This window comes from Notamacropus eugenii, chromosome 2 (genome assembly GCF_028372415.1).
Source record: "Notamacropus eugenii isolate mMacEug1 chromosome 2, mMacEug1.pri_v2, whole genome shotgun sequence".
Lineage (NCBI taxonomy): Eukaryota > Metazoa > Chordata > Mammalia > Diprotodontia > Macropodidae > Notamacropus > Notamacropus eugenii.
This window is the reverse complement of record NC_092873.1, coordinates 342,469,792-342,487,096: the sequence shown is the minus strand read 5'-3', so window position 1 is coordinate 342,487,096 and position 17,305 is coordinate 342,469,792.

Genomic DNA, 17,305 nt, shown 5'->3' with positions numbered 1-17,305 from the left:
ACCTGCCCAGCACCCAGCTCCTGTAGGAATGTAGCACTACTACTGAGCTGTGTTGCTCAGTTTTCGAAGAGGTATTTCGAAGATACCCAGGTGATATCTTGACTGTGCATGAATTGAATTTAATTGACCTGTGCATGAATTGGATTATGCAGAGCTGCACAAAGTTGTCAGCCTCACTGTCTTCTCCAGAGTCATTGACTGAACTATGGGATAACTATGGAATAGCCTGAAGATAGAGAGTGATAAGGTTGAAAGAACCTTATGTAGAAGGACAGCCATATCTCCAGGAGGCTAAAGCCAATGACCATGTCATTCTCCTGCTTAGAGTCTTTAGTGACTTCCTATTGCTTTTAGGATAAACAAGACAAGCCCCAGAGATAATTTTCCTTTTCTGATCATACTCTGTTATCATTGTATCTTTCCCTCTGCTTTACAGACCCAAATCCTTTTCTTCATTCTCACTGTGATCTCCAATTCCTCTGTTTCTCAATTCTCTCCCAGGTCATCACCCCTTCACTGGCTCCATTTTCGACCCTTCCCCATTTTGACTGTTTCACGAATCAGCTCAAATACATACTGTCCCCTTCTCTCAAATTCTTGTCCCCTTGTCTTATCTTGTCCCACCATGCCTCAGCCTTTAATTACTCCCACTATCCACTGCCTACTCAGGTGTTATTAAATAGAGCTGAAGAAAATCACAAGACCATGCTGACTAGGTCCACTGCATATTTGTTACCTAATCTCAACTGGGCCCTCACTGCTGCAAGGCAATCCTTATCCCACTCACCACAATGACTCTTCCAAATCTTTTTATTCTTTCTCATACCTTCATGGCTCTCCTTTCCCCACCTTGTCAGCTGAGAACCTTGCCTTCTATTTCACTGAAAAGATTGCTAAGGGCTCGTTTACCCTTCCTCTTAATCTCACATCACTCAGATGCCTTCTACAATTCCCTCTTTCTCTCTCACATAGAGGTAGCCCTTCTCCTTGCCAAGACAAATCCGTGCTACATGTGCAAGTGATCTCATTCCATCCTATCTTCACCAGAAGATTGCCCTCTCTATCATCCCCATTCCCTCACTTTTCTTCCTTTCTACAGGCTGCTTCTGTACTGCTTATAAACACACCCATGTCTCCCCTATGCTCCAAAAACCACTTGTTTTCTCCATCTTCACCAACCATCATCCTACATATCTCCTTTTTATGGGTAAACTCCTTATGAAGGCTATATACAAACTATAAATGAGCTTTCTAAGAAAAAAATCAGGACCAGATAGATTTGCAAGTGAATTCTACCAAATATTGAAAGGTCAACTAGTCCTAATATTAAATAAATTATTTGGAATAATAAGCAAAGAAGGAGTCCTTTCAAATTCCTTTTGTGAAACAAATATAGTGCTGATACCTAAATATAGCAAAAACAGAGAAAGAAAATTATAGAACAAAATCACTAATGAATATGGATGCAAAAATCCTAAAAAAAAATCACAAAGATTAGACAATGTGACCAAGTGGGACTTATAATAGGAATGTGGGGTTGATTCAATATAAGGAAAGCTATTAACATGACTGATTATATCAATAACAAAAGCAACAAAGGTCATATGGTTACATCAATAGATGCAAAAAATTTTTTTGACAAAATATAATACACGTTCCTATTAAAAACATAGGTTTTCAAAAATCCTAAGGATTTTTCCTTAAAATGATAAGAAACATCTACTTAAGATCATTATTAGTAAGCATTATGTATGATGGGGATAAACTAGAAGTCATCCTAGTAAGATCAGGAGTGAAACAAAAATGTTCATCATCACCAGTATTATTCAATATTGTACTAAAATGCTAGCAATAGCGATAAGAAAAAGAAATTGAGGAAATGAGAATGGTCAATGAGGAAATAAAACTATCACTTTTTGCAGACAATATGATGATACACTTGGAAAATCTTGGAAATTCAACTAAAAATTAATTGAAACAATAATTTTAGCAAAGTAGCAGAACACAAAATAAACCCACATAAATCATTGGCATATCTATATATCATCCACAAAACCCTGCAAGAAGAGAAAATAAGAAGTACTTCTTTTAAAATAACCATAGACAATATAAAATCCCTGGGAGTATACCTGCCAAGACAAACCCAGGAACTATAGTTGTAAAACACTTTTTATACAAATAAACTCACATTTAAGTAGTTAGAGAAATAATTGTTCATGATGGGCTGAGCCAACATAATAAAAATGACAATTCTACCTAATCTACTTATTCAGTACCATTTCAATTAAAATACCAAAAATTATTTCATTGAGCTAGAAAAAAAAAGAATAGCAAAATTAATTTGAAAGAACAAAAGATCAAGAATATCAAAGAAATTAATTAAAAATGTAAAGGAAAGAGGTCTAGCAGTATTAGACTGTATTATATTAAATTGTATTTTAAGGTAGTAATTATCAAAATTATCTAGTACTGGGTAAGAAATAGAATGGTGAATCAGTGGAATAGAGTAGGTTGCACAATATATATAGTAGTAAACATCGTAGTCACCTTGTGTTTGATAAATATAAAAATCTAGGCTTTTGAGATAAGAACTCACTTTTTGGTTAAAAAAATATTGGGAAAACTGGAAAGCAGTTTGGCAGAAACTAGATATAGACTGATATCTTACACCATTTATCAAGATAAGGTCAAAATAGATATGTGACCTCAACATAAAGGGAGATATCATAAGTAAATTATAAGAATGTGTAATACATTACCTACCAGATTTATGGAAAAGAGAAGAATTTATGAATTAAATAAGAGATATAGAGCATTGTGGCACATAAAATGGATAATTTTTATTACATTGAACTAAGAAGTTTTTGCCCAAATAAAACCAATGTAGCCAATATTAGAAGGGAAGCAGAAAATTTTGGGGAGATGTTATAGACATTTTCTTGGAGGAAGATCTCATCTCAAATATATAGAAAACTCCAAAAAATTTATAAAAATATGAGTAATTCCTCAATTGATTAATGGCCAAAGGATACAAACAGGTAGTTTTCAGATGAAGAAATTAAAGATATCTATAGTCGTACGAAAAAATACTTGATTTAAATCATTATTGATTAGATAATTGCAAATTAAAGCAACATTGAGGTACTATCTCACACCTACCAGATTGGCTAAAATGCTAGAAGGAGAAAATGACAAATGTTGGAAAGCATGTAGAAAAATTGGAACCTTAATATGCTGATGATGGAACCATGAACTCATCCAATCATTTTGGAGAGCAATCTGGAATTATGTGCAAAGAGTTATATAACTGTGTATACCTTTTGACCCAGAAATATTACTAATAGCTCTGTTTCTCAAGGTCATCAGGGAAAAAGGAAGAGAACCCATAAACTCTAAAATATTTATAGCAGCTCTCTTTGTAGTATCAAAGAACTGAAAACTGAGGCGATGGCCTTCAGTTGGGGAATGGCTGAATAAGTTGTGTCTATGATTGTGATAGAAATGATGAACAGGCTAATTTTAGAAAAATGTGGAAAGACTTACAAGGAATAATGCAGAGAGAAAAGAGCAGAATCAAGAGAATATTATATACAGTGACAGCAATATTGTTAAAAGAGTAACTGTGAAGTACTAAACCATTCTTAGTAATAGGATCATTAAAATCAATTTTGAAGGAAGATGCTTTCTATCTCCAGAGAAAGAACTGATATATGGAAGTATGCATTGTATGGTTAAACATATGTATCTAAGGGGCCTATTCATTGAATGGGTGTAAATCTGATAAGATCTTAGCCTAAAATGGCCAGTGTCTCTCACTGCATCCTGGCTCATCTTCAGTCATCCTGATGAATACCTGGCCACTGGACCCAGATGACTCAGGAGGAGAAAGTGAGGCTGGTGATCTTGCACAGCCCTCCCTCACTCAAATCAAAGTCTACTGCAAGTCATGTCATCATCTTGACTTCATGGTCCTCTTCGAGAATGAAGGATAAACACAACCTGTATCAAATGTTGACCTTCTCTAATGCAGGGTTGAGAGGGAAGGAGAGAAACAACTTGGAACTCAAAATGTAACAAAAATAAGTAAATAAAATGCATTTTTTTTTAAAAAAGGCTGTCTACAGTGTCTCTAGTTCCCTTCCTTACACTGTCATTTTAACTCTCTATAGGACATCCTCATTCAACTGAAACTGCTCTCTTGAAAGTTAACAATGATCTCTTAAATGCCAGATCTAATGGCTTTTTTCAATATGGGTCCTTTTCAGTCTCCTGGGAGCCTTTGATATCATTAGCTACCCTTTTCTCTTTTATACTCTCTTCTCTCTAGGTTTTTGTAACTGTTCTCTCTTGGTTCTCCTCCCTGTTTGATCACTCCTTCTCACTCTCTCTTGGTTTTTCATTAAGGCCACACCTATCAACCATGTGTGTTCCCCACTGCTCTGTCATGGGCCCTCTTCTCTTCTCCCTTTATAGTTTCTCCTTTTGTAACCTAATCAGGTCCCTAGGATTCAACTATCATCTCCATGCATATGGTTCTCAGATCTATTTATCTAGCCCTAATCTCTCTCCTGACCTCTAGTCTAACATTTCAAATTCTATTAGATTCATTTCCCAATTGATAAATGGTCAAAGGATACAAACGGGCAATTTTTAGAAGAAGAAATAAAACTATCTATCATCATATAAAAAAAGCTCTAAATCACTATTGATTAGAGAAATAAAAATTAAAACAACACTGAGGTACCACCTCACATCTATCAGAAATGACAAATGCTAGAGAGGATAAGGGGAAAATAGGTACACTAATAAACTGCTGGTGGATTAGTGAACTGGTCCAACCATTCTGGAGAACAATCTGGAATTATGTCCAAAGAGCTATAAAACTCTGCATACTCTTTGGCCCATCATATTCAATCAGTTCCCCAATCTTGTAGATCCTAACTTCACAACATCTCTCCTATAAGCCTTCTTCTTTCCTCTGACACTGCCACTACCCTGGTGCAGGCTCCCCATCGCCTCAGGCCTGGACTATTACAATAGATTGCTGATTGGTCTCCTTATGGCAAAGCTTTCCCACTGTAATCCATCTCTATCCCCCTGTTAAACCGATCTGCCTAAAATGCAGCTCTGACCATCTCACTTCTATATTCAATAAACTCCAGAGATTTTCTTTTACATCCAAGATCAAATACGAAATCTTGTGTGGCATCCAAAGACCTTTATAACCTGGACCCTTCGTACCTTTCCAATTATCTTATACCTGCTGCTCTCCATGTTGTCTTCAATCCAGTAACACTAGCCTCCTTATGTAAGACACACTCATTCCTGACTAGGCATTTTCATCACTGGTCCCCCATGCCAAGAATTCTTTCCCTCCTCATTTCCCTCTCCTTGCTTTCCCGGGTTTGTTCAAGTCCCAGTTAAAACCTCACTTTTCACAAACAACCTTTTCTGATACTTCTTATTGCTAGTGTCCTCCCTATGAGATCATCTCAAATTTATTATTTATGTATGTTTATATATATATATAATATATGAACATATAAATATAATTTAAATATAGGTTTTTTATGATCTCTTGCTGACTTGACTCAGTTTGGTATTTAAAATCCTTTACAGTTGGATCCTAGCCTACCTTTCCAAAGTTTTATCACAGTGCTCACTTCCATCTACTCTACATCTATTTTCCTTTGGGAGTTTTCTCCGCAGATGGACTCTCAATTGCCAAGGCTAGTTCTCTCTCAATTCCATGGATGGTTCTTTTCTCTGCCTCCAGGGGTCATACTCCTTGAAGCTGACACCTCCTGTGAGTGATTACTTCTCTATGTCAAATTCTATCTAGAGAGTAAGTCTCTCTGCTCAGTTCTTGGATGCAACATCTCCTACTGAGTAAGAAACTATTACTAGATGTCATGATGGATAAGGGAAGAGGAGAAAAGATGCCCTCCTCTCTGACCCCTCTGCCCTCTGGTATAGATACAGGGATCACGCTCCACAAAGCTTTTCTGAACCTGTGTTTATTAGAACTCTCAAAACTCATACACATCAAATGACTCCAGAGTTGGCAGGTATTGGGTCATTTAAAAGCCTGGGGGAGGGCCATTTTCAGTCAGCCAATCTAAATTCACTCAGAGAAATATTTTTACATTTCTTAAGGGGACACAGGTATAGAAGTATCTTTATAGTTAGGTTAATACATCACTGACATAGCCATACCTCATTACCTTTGATAGATACTATTTTGTGTGTGTGTATCTACATTAATCCAATGTGTAGGGGAGTGTCAGGGCATGGCAGTAAGAATCAACTGTCCAAAGATAAACCACTTCTTTACCCTCAAATACTTACTAGATACATGTTCTCTAAGCAGAGTTCTAATCTGACATTCAACTTGAATACGAAAGTAAGCAGTTGCTTTACTAAGGTAAAATATAACCCTAAAAGGACAGCTAGGGAGCACAGTGGATAGAGTACTGAGGCTGAATTCAGGAAGATTCATCTTCTTGATTTCAAATCTGACCTCAGACACTTACCAGCTGTGTGACCCTGGGCAAGTCCCATAATTCTGCTTGCCTCAGTTTCCTCATATGTAAAATGAGCTGGAGAAGGAAAATGGCAAACCACTCCGGTACCTTTGCCAAGAAAATCCCAAATGGGATCATGAAGAGTAGAATGTGACTGAGACAACTCAACAACAATAGTTCTTAAAAAGCTTCTTCATAGTCTTCCTATGCTCAAGTAAAAGCAACCTGCCTGGAACCAGAGATTCCTCCGTCAGGTCTGAGAAGCCCCCTGGTGACAGCTCAGAAAGTTTTTATGTGCTATTTGGAAGGCTAGTAGCACTTGTGGGAAAAGTTCTTTATTAGCTTGACCTGCACCATAGCTTAACTCAGCTATCAGTTTACAATATTGTGACCATGGACAAGTCCCTTAAGCTCTTAGAACTCAGTTTCCTCACCTACAAAATGGAGATAAAGATGCTTTCACTTTTATTCCCAGAGTTTTTGTGAGGAAAATCTTTTTGAAGTTTACACTTATCTACTGTAGGCCAAGACTGACTCAAGCTAGGTTGGTAGTTCAAATTTAAGACTGAAATAAAATGGAATATCTGTAGATGATGTGTGTTTGTTGCCGAAGAAGACCACGCCATCAGAGAAATGATGACATGACTTGCATTTGACTTTGTTTTGAGTGAGGGAGGGCTGTGCAGGTCACCAGCCTCACTCCTCCTCCAGAGCCATCTGAATCCAGTGACCACATATTCATCAGGATGACTGGAGATGACTCAGGATGAGGCACTTCGGGTTAAGTGACTTGTCCAAGGTCACACAGCTAGTGAGGGTCAAGTGTCTGAGGTGAGATTTGAACTCAGGTCCTCCTGACTCCTGCACTGGTGCTCTATGCACTGTATCACCTAGCTGCCCCTATAGATGATGTGACATTTATCAAAAGGAGGATAACTTAGCAATAGTATAGAAAGGATACTCAGCAAGGATACAGCACTGGTTCAGTTGCCATCTCCCCTGACCCCCAATTCCATGTAGCCAGGCATAGTCGACAGGGTGCAGTGACTCCTAGAATAATGCAATATCCACCAAATCTGAGATGATGGCTTGTGGACTGGCTAGTGTACAGGAAGCCCAAGAATGTAAACTGTGGCCTCTGGACCAGTCAAGTTCAGGGACAATTTCCTTGTCTTTCAGGCAGGAAAAAACAAAAACAAAATATTAACCTGATCAGTACATCAGGGATCTTATCACATCATCTACATCTGTCCATCCCGTTTGGTTCTTGTTCAGGTCTTCCTATTAATTTGCTGCGGTAAATTTACTGAGGTAGAATAGAGCCCTTAAAAGGGCACCTAGGTAGAGCAGTGGATAGAGTACTGAGCCTGAGTTCAGGAGGATTCATCTTCCTGAGTTCAAATCTGATCTCAGACATTTCCCAGCTGCATGACCCTGGGCAAGTCACATAACCTTTCTTGCCTCTGCCTTTGTCAAGTTCTTTTCCTTGTCTTTAGTACCTATGAAGAGTACAGGTTGACCATTAGCTATCCCTTGATCTTATCATTTGAGCATCCCATCTTTTTTTTTTATCTTGTTGGGGAACATACCTTTCTCTGATGACTGTCCTTTATCTGGCTTCCCCTGTATAATTCCTTATTTACAATATGTTGAATCCTGTTCATGGTGATCATCTGACGCACAATTACCTTTGGATGATGTTCAAATTCAAATTGTCAGAGACTGAGGTAATCCATGACTCAACTACACAAAAGCAGCAGAAGAATATTGGCATTACAAGGGTTTGATTTTTCTTTTTATTTAGTGTGGAGTTGGAGGATATAAAGGTAGATGGGAGAGAGAATGTAATAAATGCTTGTTAATTTTTAAAAATAAGATAAATTAAAATTATTAAATAAATACATTGTGAATAATAAATAGAATAAATTAAATAAAAACAAATAAAATTTTAAAAAATATTGGTACTAAAAAGATGGCCCTGGGACTGAGGCTGAAGCCTCAGAGGTCATGGTGGTGCTACCACTGATGGGCTGCAATTGACTTGTCAGTGAACCCAAACCCCTTCAGATGTCCAGCTTCTTTCTTTTCTCCACAACACCCACTCTAATTTTGGGGAATTCCACAAAGTTATGGGAGCTGGGTGAAAGAACTGGAGCAGGAGCAACACTTGCTAGCAGAGACATTGGGAACAGAGAGGTGTTTCTGCTGGGCTAGAATAGCTGCACATATACCCAGGCCTCCCCAGTTCTATCCCCATCCCATGTCTATATACCAACTGTACAAATAAACCCTTCTCTGACTTCCCAGGTCTCTCTTTGAGGCTTGTGTTTGCCATCACAAGCACCATGGGAGCCTAGGACTTCTTACTCTGCCTCCTACTCTCTCCAATCCAGCTTTCTTCAGTTCCTGGGGTATTTGGGAAGAAATTGAGGATATCTTCCCAGGTACCATCCATACTACATGGATGGCCCCCAAACCTGAGCTCTCTTTGGTAACTGTCCCAGACATTCAAGGACAGTTTTTACTATGATGGAGGAGCCAGCTCTTTGGTTCATCCTCATAGAGTTCAGGTCTTTGCTTCCTCCAGCTATGTGGGCACTCTGGTAGATGGACCTTCTGTGGAAAAATTATATAAAGAAATGAACAAAAACCAAATAGAATCAGGTGCATGGAGGAAAATATCCACAATAATGAATCTGTTAATAATCTATTATTATATCAAGTTTGGACTTGGGAAAAAACAAAGGAGGATTTTATTTCCAGAAAAAGTTCGATACAATTTCCCAGAGGCTTTTCTCCTCCTGCTCAATTGTGAACCCAGCTCCTTGTCGTTGGCAAAGGCTATTCAAGATAAGCATCCTACTGGATGAGTTCTATAGGTTATCCATTCAATTACATATCATAATCTGAAAAATAAATATTTTTCATCTACTTGCTTTTTTATGTATAGATAGTGAGGTTGATTTCTTCAGAATGTTAAAACACCTCATGTAAAAGATTTGATAATGTTCTAGGGTTTTACACATATGCAAGTCTTAAGATACAATAGAAATGTGAGTTACATTCTGTCTTCTCCATCTAAGCATATTGCTATCCCTTCATCCTTCGTTCAATCTTAGAAGACCATGACCACACATACACTAGACTCATTCCCTTCCTACCTTCTCTAGACCTCACTCTCCTTCCAGCTTCAGTTTCCTGACCATGTAAGTAAACCAACACTCAGTCCTTTGCTCTCCATTCTTTCTCTATGCTCCATCCCTCAGAAATTTCATTCCATATCAAACATCTCCTTCCTCAAGGTTCTTTTCCATCCATTTCAAACTCAGACTTCTTCTATCTTACAAAATATTCATTTGATCCTGTGACCCATTCTAGCTATGATACAAATTCCCTCTTTCCTTTAGTTACCAAAGTCCTTGAGTATGTAGTCTTTACCTGTTGACCTTACTTCTTGGTCATCTCCATGCCATGAGTTGTGTGGTCTCCACTGGGGCTCTTCTCATCATTTCCTCCCCATTATAACTTTGGAGTCTGCTCTTGTATTCCAATAGCCTAGTTTGGGACTATCTTGCCTGGTTCCAGGCCTCCTCTGCACTTCTCAGTCATCTCCATGCCATGTTGCACTGTGTGTATCCCTAACCTCCAGCTCCCCTTAATATGTCTTTTTTTTTCCATTAGTATGTAAACTTCTCAGAACCGGGAGAATATTGTACACAGTAGCAGCAACCTTGTGTAGTGATCAGCTATGATAGTTTCTCTTAGCAATACAATGATCCAAGACAATTTCAAAAGAATACTATCCAGAGAAAGAGCTATGGGGTCTGAATGCAGATCGAAGCCTATTATTTTCAAGCATACTATTTTCACTGTTTTTTGCTTCATTGTTTTTTCTTTCTTGTGGTTTTTCCCTTTTGTTCTGATTCTTCTTTCACAACATGAGTAATGTGGAAATATGTTTAACATGATTGTGCATGTATAACCTATATCAGATTGCTTGCTATCTTGGTGGGGGGAGGGAACAGAAGGAGGGAGAAAAATTTCGAATTCAAAATCTTTCAAAAATGAATGTTGAAAACTATCTTTACATATAATTGGAAAAAATACTATTAAGTGCAAAAATGAAATAAAAATTTAATTTAATTTAGAAAAAGAATTAAATTTCTTGAAAGTAGGAACTATATATAATCACATCTATCTGCATATATGTATATATACAAGTGTGTGTGTGTGTATGTGTGTATGTGTATACATACTGATGGGGACTGCATGGCTCATGGCATGGAGATGGTCAAGAAGTGAGATCAACACAGACCACATACTCAAGGACTTTGATAACTAAAGAAAGACAGAATTTACACCATAGTTAGAATGGATCCCAGGATGTCCATCCAACATGCACATCATAACATTTTTCATCCACTTTGTTTTTATCCTGTGTAGATGGTTAAGTTCTTTTAAGTAATTACGAATCTCTTCCAGAAGGCACCAAAGTGTTCCAGGGCTTGATGGGCACAGTATCATCTTTGAACAGGAACATCTCAAGTACTTTAATATCCATAGGGAATCCCTCTGCAACTTGCATTCTGTATTGAATCTCCATCATAGTGCAAACATCTTTATTGAATTTCCCTGTTTTATGTCTTCCCTTATGTTTATGAACAGAGAATTTTCAACAACATTATTTCTGTTGTCATATCTTTCAAGGACTCTTAGATGATTTTGTTATAAGGCTGGAATATACCTTGCTGGAAAAAAATAGCCTTTATGGCGATATGTTGCATTTAGAAGCAGGTGGTAGTTCAATAGATAAGAGTTCTGGGCCTAAAGTCAAGAAAATCTGGATTCAAAATTGGCCTCAGACATCTGGTAGTTGTGTGACTCTGGGCAAGTCATTTAACCTCTGTTTGCCTCGGTTTCCTCAACTGTAAAATGGGGATAATAATAGCACCTGCTTCACAGGGTTATTTTGAGGATCAAGTGAGATATTTGTAAAAAGAAAACGCATTCCGCTGACACGTGGTAGATGCCATATATGCGCTTATTTTCTTTCCCTTTCCCACTTATCACTGAAGCAACCAACAAGCATTTATTAAGTGCTTCCTACATGGCAGACACAGTGCTAAGCAATGAGAATATGAAGAAAAAAGAAAAAAACAGTTGCCCTGCCCTCAAGGAACTTACATTTTATAGAGGAAGACAAGATGTTGTGTGCAATATACATGAAGATTAGATTGAAGGTAATCTTAAAGGGTCAAGCACTAGCAATTAGAGGACTGGGAAAGGTTTCCTGCAGAAGATAGCATTTGAGCTTACTCTTGGTGGAAGTTATGTCATCATTTCTCTGATGGCATGGTCTTCTTCGGCAACCAAGGACAAACATAATCCAGTGAGTAGATGCAGCTGGTTGAATGGGGACCCAGCTAGCTGGGTAACTCAACTCCTCCTCTCCTGTCTGCCTCCCCCTCCCCTTCCTTCTCCTCTCCAAAGAAATGTAAATTTGGATGGTCAAAGAATGCTCAGTTGACTTGGGTTTTACTGACTTTTTCCTTTCCTTTGCTTTCCTTTGCTTTCCTTTGCTTTCCTTTCCTTTCCTTTCCTTTCCTTTCCTTTCCTTTCCTTTCCTTTCCTTTCCTTTCCTTTCCTTTCCTTTCCTTTCCTTTCCTTTCCTTTCCTTTCCTTTCCTTTCCTTTCCTTTCCTTTCCTTTCCTTTCCTTTCCTTTCCTTTCCTTTCCTGTGAGGCTGGTGACCTGCACAGCCCTCCCTCACTCAAAACAAAGTCAAGTGCAAGTCATGTCATCATTTCTGTGATAACATGGTCTTCTTCAGCAATGAAGGACAAACACAATAAGGAACAGTAAGCTAATCTGTGTGGGGAAGGGAAAATCATGAAGGAAGATTAAAAAAGCAGGAAGAAGTCAGGCTGTGAAAAACCTTACTGAGTCAAATGCTTCATAATCAACAGATGATTAACACAGTAGGATCTGGAATTTGCTAAATGTTTCATTCAGTTGTGTGATGGTGGTAAATATGCAATCTATTGTGGAACAGCTTGTGAAAGTCTGCCTGTCTCCTACTATTCCCTTAATAAGGATACACTTAATGTGAGTATAAATGATTCTCATAAAAATTTTTATATCGATGGGAAAGTAAACATATAAATTGGTAATTACTAACATTATCTCGGTCACATTTTTTTGTTAGTAATAAGGTCAAAACATTTTTCCACCCCTTGGCATCTTCCCTTCTTTCAAATACTTTGAAAATCAGTCCCTCAATATCCTCACAATTTTGTTGCCCCCAGCACAAATCTCCTCTATGCCATTTATTCTCATTGGAATACTTTTCCCATTTTAATTTTCTTTGATGTCATTTCTGTTGTCTCTGTCCTTGACGGTGAAGATGGTTTGTCATCAAAATTGGAGCAAATCTTCTGTCCTCTTCATTTTGCTGTCCTTGCCTTTTCATCCTTAACTGGCCACAAGATGACTTGGCTTGGTTAGGCTTCCCTCCAAACTTTCTTTAACCTGTTGTTTTTTTTGTTTTGTTCTTTACTGCTTCTCTCTGGTTTATGAACCTACAATGCTCACAATCTTCCATTATTCTTCTTAGAAGTTTTTACAAACAAGTTTATATTCTAAACTGCCTTTGACTGCCAACCTTCTCCTCTTGAAAAGTAAGTCAAGTGTTTGCCAGCTAAGATGCTTTTTAATCTCTTCTGTACTCCTTATGGTAACTGACGACCTATACAAAGGTTGATGATGGTCAGTGTCAATGTCCTTTCTTCTGTATAACCATTTTTCATTACCAATAACTTGTTTGAATAGATCAGGTTGAGTTGTTTCAATTGCATGCCATATAGTTTTTTATTCTTTCTTTTAAATTTTATACTCATCGTGATCTTTGCTCTAACAAGTCAATGTTCTGATTATACACATGGAGTTATATTAGTAACAAGTTGTTTATGGTCTTTTAAAATATAACCAGTTTGACTTTTTCTTATTTTATTCAGTGTTTTCCATGTCCACCATCTACTAACTCTTTTCTCAAAGGAAATATTCATGATGTGAAGGCATGAGGGATCTGTGTAGTCTACAAACCTTTGGCCTTTCTTATGTCTTATTCCTGATATGTTTTCCAATACATTTCTCACCTTCCTCACCCATTTCCACCTTTGCATTGAAGATGTCAGTATCAGAGTGTGTGTTTAATTTGGAGAGTCTTGTTGAGTTCTTCAAAGGATTTTTGTACTTCTTTCATCTTTATCACTCTAATTTAAATATGTCCAAAATTACAAATCTTCTCCGTCACCAACCTTGTTCCTCTTAATTTGTTTAGCAAGTGTTTAATGAGTGTCTCTCATACTACCAACCAAGCAGTAAGCAATAATTATGCACCTACTATGTGCCAGGTCCTGTGTTAGGTTCTGGGACACAAATACAAAAAATGAAACAATTCCCACTCTCAAGGAGCTTACATTCTAACAAGTGAAACAAGTGTTTCACATATGTAAGAATATGAATAAATGTGAAGAGAATAAAGACTAATTGTTGTTGATGTTCAGTTGTGTCCAACTCTTCCTGAACCCATTCGGGGTTTTCTTGACAAAGATATTGGAGTAGTTTACCATTTCTTCTTCCAGCTCATTTTACAGATGAGGAAAATGAGGCAAACGGGGTTATGTGATTTGCCCAGGGTCACACAGCTAGTAGGTATCTGAAGCCAGATTCGATCTCAGAGTCTTCCTGATTCCAGGCCTGACACCCTACCCACTGTGACACCTGTCTGCCCATACAAATAAATAAAAAGTGGTTAAATAAGGTAGTTTGGGAGAGTCAGTGGTAGCATTTGGAGGCATCAGGGAAGGTTTCATATAGAAGATGGGGTTTAAGCTTGGGTCTTAAAGGAAGAGAAAGATTCTATAAGGCAGAGGGGAGGAAAGAATGTATTCCAGACATGAAGGCTGTCCAGAATGAAGATATGGAGGTAGAAGATAGAAAACCCTTTGTGAGAAACAGAGAAAAGGTCAGTTTTCCTCAAATTTCATTCAGATGTCTTCTGCCACTCTCTCTTCCTTCACTCCTATCTCACATGACCTTCCCCCTTACCTGTTACTTGTTCAGATTCCATGCTATCTTCTCCAACAGATTGCCCCTTCTTTTCATCCCCACTCATCCACTTATTTAATTTCTCCCTCTCTACTAACTCATTTCCTACTGTGTGCAAACCCATTTCTCTCCATCCTGAAAAAAAGCACAGCTCTCACTTGACCCTTCCCATCCTTGCTATCATTCTTTATCTCTTATTGTCTTTGTGACTAAACTCCTTCAAAAGACTGTCTACAATAGGTTCTCCACTTTCTTCTCACAATCTGGCTTCTGACCTATTATTCCACCAATATTTCTCTCTCTAAAGTTACCAGTGATCTCTTAATTGTCAAATCAATGACTTTCGTCAATTTTCATTCTCCTTGACCTCTCTGTAGCCTTTGACACCAATGATCAATCTTCCCTCGCTGATACTCTTGTCTCTTTAGGTTTTCAGGGCAGTACTCTCTCCTAGTTCTCCTCCTACCTATCAGACTGCTCCTTCTCTGTCTCCTTTGCTGGATCATCACCCATATCATGCCTTATAACTGTAGGTGTCCTACAGGATTTTGACCTGCACCTTCTTCTTTTCTCTCTCTATACTACTTCTTAATAGTATATGGAGAAACAAAAGCATCCTGTTACCAAGGAGGCATTCCTGAGAGTGAACCTGGAATTACAATCTGGACAAATGAACCTTCTCCTGGAGCTTGGCTAAAGCAATTCCAAATTGATTGTGGATGTTCTGGAGAGAAAAATGCCCATTTGATTTGGAGCCAAACTGGAGCAAGGTGTTCTGGGGAATCATGGAAGGAGGATCTTATTGTTTCTTCTCTTGAAATGTTTTATGGATTTACCCTGCTTCTTTTTCCTTCCCTCTACCTTATTTGGTCCCTTATTATCTGATTTTTAAAAAATGACCTTCAACCTTTGACACCCAGCGTAGCTGTAGTCAAGACATGGACTCATTCAACAGTCATGCCATGTTTGTCCATGAATTTGGGACCATGTAGAACCTATTTTTCATCAAAGTCCACTCTCCACAGAGACCAAAGTGATATAAGGAGGAAGATGCCCTCTATATTAGGCAGGTAAAGTGATTTTTAAAAAATCTTGTAAACCATTCCCAGGGTGGAATATTTCTCAGTCCCTTTTTGATGAATTGAACCTAGGCTAAGGTCACTGGTGAACTAGATAAAATATGTGGTGAGTTGGGGAGACACAGGAATGGGTGGTGGGGTGCTTGAAATGGTAGGATACCAAGAAATGGTAGCAGCAGATACTTTGGGTATTTAAGCCCACTATTTTAGTTCAGATGGCTTTTGGTCCAGTTCCATAGAACCAGAGATAAGTGACTTTAATTTATTGCTGTGGTAGGAGAAAAATTTGTTTCATGTAGGCCAGGCTGTTTTCCTTTTAAGAATCAAGAAGACCATTCTTGGGATTTGGTTGGCCCAAGGTACTGGAGTCTGAGTCATTGACATGGCTTCCTTTTTGGGAGTGTCTATTTGGATGAATAATTAGTCATTGTTATTGGAAGTAACAATATGGAAGAGCAGGTAGGTGGCATAGTGGATAGAGAGCTGAGCTTGGAGTTAGGAAGTATCATCTTCTTGAGTCAATCTGGCCTCAGATACCTACTACCTATGTGACCCTGGGCAAGTCACTTAACCCCTTTTGCCTCAGTTTTCTCATCTGTAAAATGAGCTGGAGAAGGAAAGCACAGACCGCTCTACTATCTTTGCCAAGAAAACACCAAATGGGGTCACAAGAGTCAGACATGACTGAAATGCATGAGCAGCAGCAGCAGCAGCATGGAAAGTAAATGCATTCTAACTGAGAGTTTCACTGATGTAACCCCAAGTCTGAACCATTGAATTGAGTTTTAGCCTGACCCAGAACATTTGGTGTCAGCAAGATTGCATAGGTATCATGGTTGCTCTCCTAATAATATGCCTTAAGTGGGACTAGAGGGCCCTTGTGGCTGCCTTAGATCTCATCACATATTGGGAGTCTCCTCAATGGAAAAAGAAGGGGACCCTCCACTGACCCTATAAGATTAGTCCAACAGTGTGCTTAAGGAACTTGATAAAAAGAGTAAACATAACAGGGCACCTAGTATTCACTGGCTCTTGCTAAAGATTTTAGAAAGTTGCTTTTCAAGCTTTAAAAATAGTCTTTACACTTTTGGCAAGTAGAGACAAGAGGAAAAAAGTTTTTAAAAAAAACAAAAAACCCTGCCCCAAAGGCAGACAGGCAATTTCTGAATTTTGTAAAAACACTGGTGAAAATGGCCATGAAGAGGGGGGCAAGCCTGCAAGCAGGAAGTGTGGCCTCTGAACCAGAGGTCTAGATGGAGAATGGCATGAATCCCTTGGAATTAGGTTTTATCAGGGAAAAGAGTTGGGAGCAGGATTGAGGATAAGAGCTGGGAATCCTCACTAGTGGTAAGGAGCTTCAGCTTACCCTATTACTACCCCCTATGGGGTGATTTCTTCCACAGGGGATTGGAAGGGAGGAGGGCTTTAACCACCAAGGAACCTGGAAGGCTGCAGAAGTTTAAATAGCAATCTAATTAGCCATTAGAACAATGGTTGCTGAGAGGATGGTCTAATGGGACCAATGAGGAGCTTCTCCCAACTAGAGTTCTGTGAGCTTGGGAAATTCACAAAAGATTTTCATTTGAAAAACCAG